The sequence below is a fragment of the Chinchilla lanigera genome, unplaced genomic scaffold (assembly GCF_000276665.1).
Source record: "Chinchilla lanigera isolate Chin_1 unplaced genomic scaffold, ChiLan1.0 scaffold00031, whole genome shotgun sequence".
NCBI classification, from domain to species: Eukaryota; Metazoa; Chordata; class Mammalia; order Rodentia; family Chinchillidae; genus Chinchilla; species Chinchilla lanigera.
Window position 1 is genome coordinate 19225202 of NW_004955432.1, and position 6355 is coordinate 19231556.

A 6355-nucleotide genomic window follows, 5' to 3' on the forward strand; every position below is an offset into this window, starting at 1 on the left:
AAAAAAAAAAAAAAAAAAAATTCCAAAGGCATCTCAAATATTTCATACTTGCTCTGTCTTCATATTTGTGTGTGTGTGTGTTTGTGGTGCTGAGGATTGAATCCGTATTTTTCTTTTCACATAGCAATAAGATTAATCTTTCAAAATGAAAATTATACCATACCATGTGTGATTAAATCCTCCCAACTTGCTCCCCAACACTAATTTTAAATTCTATATGAAGCCTGAAGGGTTTTCTTTTTCTAAATTAAAAAACTGACAAAACAACAATGAAGACAAAATCAAAACAACACAAACACAACAAAAATTACACATGACCGCAAAACAAAATGATAGAAATTTACTATGGGTGCTACATTGCATACTGTTATCTTCAACAAAATTGATCAGTCCACTAGACATAAGAATGTAAAAGTGACCAAATGGTCAAAGACAGTAACAAGTGGAAAAAAAATTTTTAAAAAATTTAAAAAATTAAACATTGGAAATGATGCGGAGCTTCACAAGCAAGATGGTAGGAGTTCAACGATGGTTCCTATATATTGCTTTCAGATCAGTCATTCTGATTACCAAAGTCAAGCATGCAGAATAGGTCAAGAAAAAAATTTTTTGTTTAATTTTAAAAATAAAAGGAGGAAAACATTAACAGACAGACAGCCCTTTACAAAATAGCAAAAGGACAGTACGGACAATACAGAGTTACAAACAAAGTGGTAACAAATTAACAATGCTTGTTGCATTACATATTGATATCTTCAAAGTGGTTCCTCATGAAAACAGATAGAGATGCAGTATTGATTAATCAAGGACTCATTGACAGTTTCTTTCAGCAAAGAAATAGAAGACAGCAGATCAACTATGTTAACTATCCTGTATATACATACATACAAAATTTCTCCTTCTTTCCCTTCTCTGAAAAAAGAAAATTTTAAGCATTGACTGTTCCTCTCAATAAACCACAGACATCAGCAATACACCTATCCCAGCTATCCTTATATACACATATAAATTTTGTTTTTCATTTAAAAAAACAAGATAACAGAAACAAATACATAAAGAAAACAGCATAGAGAGCAATACAGATGATACAGAATTTCAAAAAATGGTGATAGGATACTAACAATGTTAGATGTTATATGTTATTTGTACCAATGTTATATGTTATATTACATAATATCATCTTCAAAATGGTTGCACAGATAACCAGATATAGGTATGTAAGATTGATCAAACAATTACACATTAACAGTTGCTTTCAGTAAACCAACAGATATTAGTAGTACAATTAACCTAGCTATTCTGTGTATACATATACATATTTTTTCCCTCTTCCTTCTTTCTTTTTCCTCTCCCCTCCTTAACCCTGAAGGGTATTCTATGACCTTTCTCTAGCTCTTTTAAACTTCATGTTCCCTAACTTCCTCCTCTTTGTTTCCTGGTAAGGACCAGTGGCAGGGGTAATCTCATAGGTCAGAATTTTTTGTTTTAAGGAATAAAATGAGATCATTTTAGCTTAGGCACAACTGGGGAATGTATTACTGAAGACAAATTGTGGAAGGTTTTGTGGCTGAAAGCGACTGGAACCTATGCGCAGTAGAGTGTGGCTTCTACTACTTACCTTCCCCTTCAGATTTCTCTTTGCTACTTGACACCTTCATGGCGGGAGCTATGGCTGCTTATAACTTTAGAATACCTTACACGTGTTATCACCAGAAAAGAAAATCTCCCATTAGATTAGAAAAGTCCAGAGTAATCCTGCATGGCTCATCTTGGTCAGGTCACCCGTATGCTGCATGGTGTAGTGGGGGTCACGTAAAATTATGGCAGCTCCATTTTGGATGACGTGTTATTGGACAAGTTGGGGAAAAGAGCATTCAGTTCTAAACAGAGACAAGGACTACGTTTTTCCAGAAGAAAGAGAAAGAACACTGGATAGTCAAGCTATTGGTGAGTACTACCCTCACGTATCCATACATGTAGAAAATATACTTAGAACCTTTTCTCGGGATTCAATACATGTTTCTGAATTGAATGACGTTTCAGAAGAGCCAGACACTTTAAGCAAAAGAATGCAGTGTATTTCCCAGATCACTGCTTAAACCCATGTATCCCAAATGCAAATGCACCCTTAAAGGTTTAACTCATAGTTTTATCCACACTACTGTGTCTCAGTTTCTCCTATATGTGTTCAATTAAAGTGTAATCAAGAACCAAATAAGTGATTTGGTTTTCATATCAAAGTAGTTGGACTAAAGGAAGTAAAAATCTGAAACTCTCAGAAGGCCATAGACCATTTGACATATGATCACCTGGGTTCTTCAAAGAGTAAATTCTTGGGCTTCCCATCAAACCTCCTAAGTTAGACTATCCACATTTGTACCAAGATTTTGAGGTGGTGATCACCTGCACATTGATGTTAAAATAAGCAAGAAACCAACCAAACTAAATAACTAAATCTTCAACTAAGAACTTAAAAAGGTTCCAGAAAATCAGAATGGAGTTGTGTGTAGGTCAAGAGCTATGTAGCAGCTTACAATGGCTATCCTAAGTGCTTCTACTCTACCACATAATGTACTTCTTGACTGTGACCCGGGATGTCTCAGTGAATTGAACACAGCTCTTGCAGGGAAAGAAACTAAATAAAATTTGAGAGTTAAAGGTTTATTAAAAATGGATTCAAAGGATGAGGAAGGAAAGTTTACTACATTTGCACTAAGCCTCATATTCAGGAATCAGTTCTCTTGTGGATGTTTGCAGAGAATGAGACTTCCGGGTGGAGTTGTTTGATAATCTGAAACTTAGAAGGTTGATTTGGACTGGACACTGTAATTTGAGATTCATAAATTTATAGCTGTTGTTTACAGCCAAGGGACCTCCTAGAAAAGTGTGAAGGGAGAAATTGTGCCTGGAATAGTATCTCAGTGACAATGGTATGAAGGACACGGAGAGAAAGGGGAGTCACTTAAAGTTGCAATGTTAAAGGGTAAAGGATGGAGAAAATGTGAAGAGGTGTGTGGTTAGCAGTGTAAAATGTGACCAGGACATCAGGTAATAAAAAGACTGAAAATAATTTATTAGATTTGGCATTAGATCTTTGATAAGACAGTCGGTGGCTTGCTAAAGACCAGACAGATTTTTCATAAAGTGAGAAACAAGTAAAGGAAATAAAGTTAGCATATAGACAACTCCATCTGAAATCTTCAGGGTGACAAATACGATGTGATGCACAGGAAAAGGAGAGGGAGACTTTTCACCTGGAGTATGAATGTTAGATGCCAAAGCTGGGAGCCAAGGAGGGAGATGGTGGAGACAGAATCTCATTCTTACAGCAAAGTCTCATGATGGGACGCCTGCTAAGCTCAGCAGAGGGGTGGGCTTTTGCAGGGGAAAATTCCTTCTTTCTGATGCAGAAACAAAACAAGGACGTGTGGTAGAGGTGAATTTTCAGACAGTTTGGAGGATGGAGAAAGGGAAGGGAAGATGCCTGAGTTCAGAGTGAATTATTTTGTTGTGTGTCCTTACTAGCAATGCACTTCTGCGATGTGGATAGCAGCATTTCAAATTTATTTGAAAGTAACTGATTGAATTTACTCCTCTTCACCCTCACCCCTGGATAATGACAGCGTGTTTTGTGGCGAGCTTGCCATCTGCTTTTAGTGCCCTAATCTTAGCACGTGAGAATGTAGTCAGGAAGCCCGTGTAATATGCCAGGAAAATCAGACATGATTATTCTGCACACTTTCGGAGAAGAAAAAGTGGTGAGTACAATTGAAACATATTTATTTTGTTCAGAGCAATTTACTATTTTAAGGATTACGTTTTATCTAGGGGAAGAGCAACAGTTTTGAATATACGAAAGAGTTAATAATTTAGCAAAGTAAACCAGAGTAATTTCTCATTTAACAAGAAACCATGAACCATTGGAGAGACAGGTGACACCTCTCAGAGCCCTTCAGGTGAGAAAGGCCTGAAGTTAAGCCAGATTCATTCTCCCATTAGCTGAAGCATTTCCATGTAAAAATGACTGAGCATTTTTATTTAGGTAAGAGGCAGTGTATAGAGGGCTCTGATTGGGGTAGAATTTTAGCAGCTAGATATTTTACTAAATGATATCTAACTTCTAGTTTATTATCAGTTTATTTTGTAGAGATTGCTTGCAGTGAAAACCCACCTAAGAATCTTGCTGTAAAGGCAGGAAGAACAATAGAAGCAGCACTGTCCAGAGTGGCCCTTCTATCTTTCTGTTTTTCTTGCAGCCCAAAGAAATACACCGTAAGTTGTATTGCTAAAAAAGAAAGCAATGAACTGTATGTTGGCCAAATAGGATTATCTTCTTAATGATGCTAATGTGTATTACTTTTAACAGGATTAAATCTCCTGGGTTTAGAGTAATACAGAGAATCATCTTAGCTATTTAAACAAAATGTGCTGAGGTGGTGTATAAGGAATCTAAATAATATTAGCATTCCATAGGTAAAGAAGCTTCCAGGCATAATTAAGTCATCCTTCACAATTGGAAATTACGTTCATATCTAATTTAATTCTTTTATGTCAAATTATTCTTTTTTGAGGAAGGATAAGAAACTTTGGCTAAACTATTTATACATAGCATCATTCTATTCAGTGTGACATATCAGAGCTCATTGTTTATAAATCATTTTTCAATAGGGATTCTGAAAATGGATTAAAAACCTCTCAACTATTAGTATAAAAAATAGAGCTTGATAAACATGGCATTTTCAAATATCAGAGAAAAGATAGATAATCCGTTAAGTGGTTTTTAGAAAAATTGACTATCAAGGTAATGGTTTTATCTTAAATATACCAAGAAATTACTGATACTTAAAATTATACCTGTACTCTACTAGAAATACAGACCAAAGTTGATATAATCTTGGAGTGAGGATTTTTCTAACCAGGATTCTCATTATTTTCAAGTGAGAAATTTTTTGAAAAGTTGTTTTGACCAAATAAACTATAAGCTTCTGCCATGAGATATAATATTTATTTATTTAAATTATTTATTTATTTTTTTGTATCAGGAATCAAACTCAGGACCTTGCGTTTGCTAGGCAGGCACTTGTGCTGCTGAGCTATATCCCTGGCATGCTAGATATAATATTATTTGAATGTAAATAGATTCATGGAAGATCATAGATCATGGAAGAGTATGATGAGGTTTAATTTCTTACTACGTATAGAGATTTTGGAAAATAAGCAAACAAACTTTCTTTCTGGCTAACAACCCTAATAGGAAAATGGAAAAATATCGTAAATAGGCAATTTATTTAAAAATACAAATTTCCCCAAACAAGATACCATTATTCACCTTTAAATGACAAAGGAGAAATTACTAATGGTACCAATAAATATCAAAGTGAGGGGATCCAGGCAACCTCATAAAATACTAGGGATACTAGTGTGGTGGGAGCTGTGGTACGTGCTGTAGGTCCAGCTCCAGCGGGCATGTGTTGATCGAGCTGCTGGGGTCTCTTACCTGCAAGGACTGCAGGGCTGTCTCAGTGAAGCAGAACTTCATCCAAACATACACCTTTCCCCTGTGCAGGGGTTGAGCAGTGCAGAGGTTTAAGTCCCCAGTCACTTCAGCGCAACTCAGGGTAAATTTTGATGAACATTTTAGCTCCAGAGCTCCCCAGTGGTGGGGGCAGTCACCTCAGGGGCCCTGCTGGGTAGGCTTTGCTGGTCATTGTGACCTCATCTAGTCCTCCTTCCACAGAAGGAGACTGTAAAGTATTCTGTTTAACAAACATCTAATATGTTAACTTTTATTTAAGGATTTTTAGCCTAGCGGGAATTGAATGTTACAATATTAATTTCTACATTTTTTTTGTTTTGCTCTGAGGGCAGTTTATAGGTAGCAGAAGACTTAAATATAGCTTTTATTGGACTCAGCAAATTTATTTCTAAAATTACAGTCATAGATGTAAGCAAAGATGTATCTGTAAGGATGTTTCTTACAGCACAAGTGACAATGATATAGAAACGATATAGACAATCTATATAGCCAGGCTTTGGATATTGGAAAAATTGTTTCAAATATATGATCATCATCAGACCATCAAAAGTGACACTATGGTAGAATATTTAATAAAGTAGAAATAATATTTATGATGTAGTGTGTAGGAATAACAGGCTTCTAAGAAGTATATCTAACATAACTTTTTCAAAGTATGTATTCCTGCCTAGAAAAATGTAGTAAGCTGTAATAAAATAAAAACATTGTTTTCTCAGAAAACTAGTTGTGTAGCACTTATATTCTTTCTTGTTTCTGAATTTTCTCAATTTCAGCAATAATTAGAAGTGTCTTATAAATTTAGAAAACCATTTATATTTT

At 35.4% G+C, this 6355-nt stretch overlaps 1 pseudogene; it reads right to left on the reverse strand.

Annotated features, from left to right (window-relative positions):
- LOC102004631 overlaps positions 1-1658 on the reverse strand; it is a 12122-nt pseudogene extending 10464 nt beyond the window's left edge.
- Between the last annotated feature and the right edge of the window lie 4697 nt (positions 1659-6355).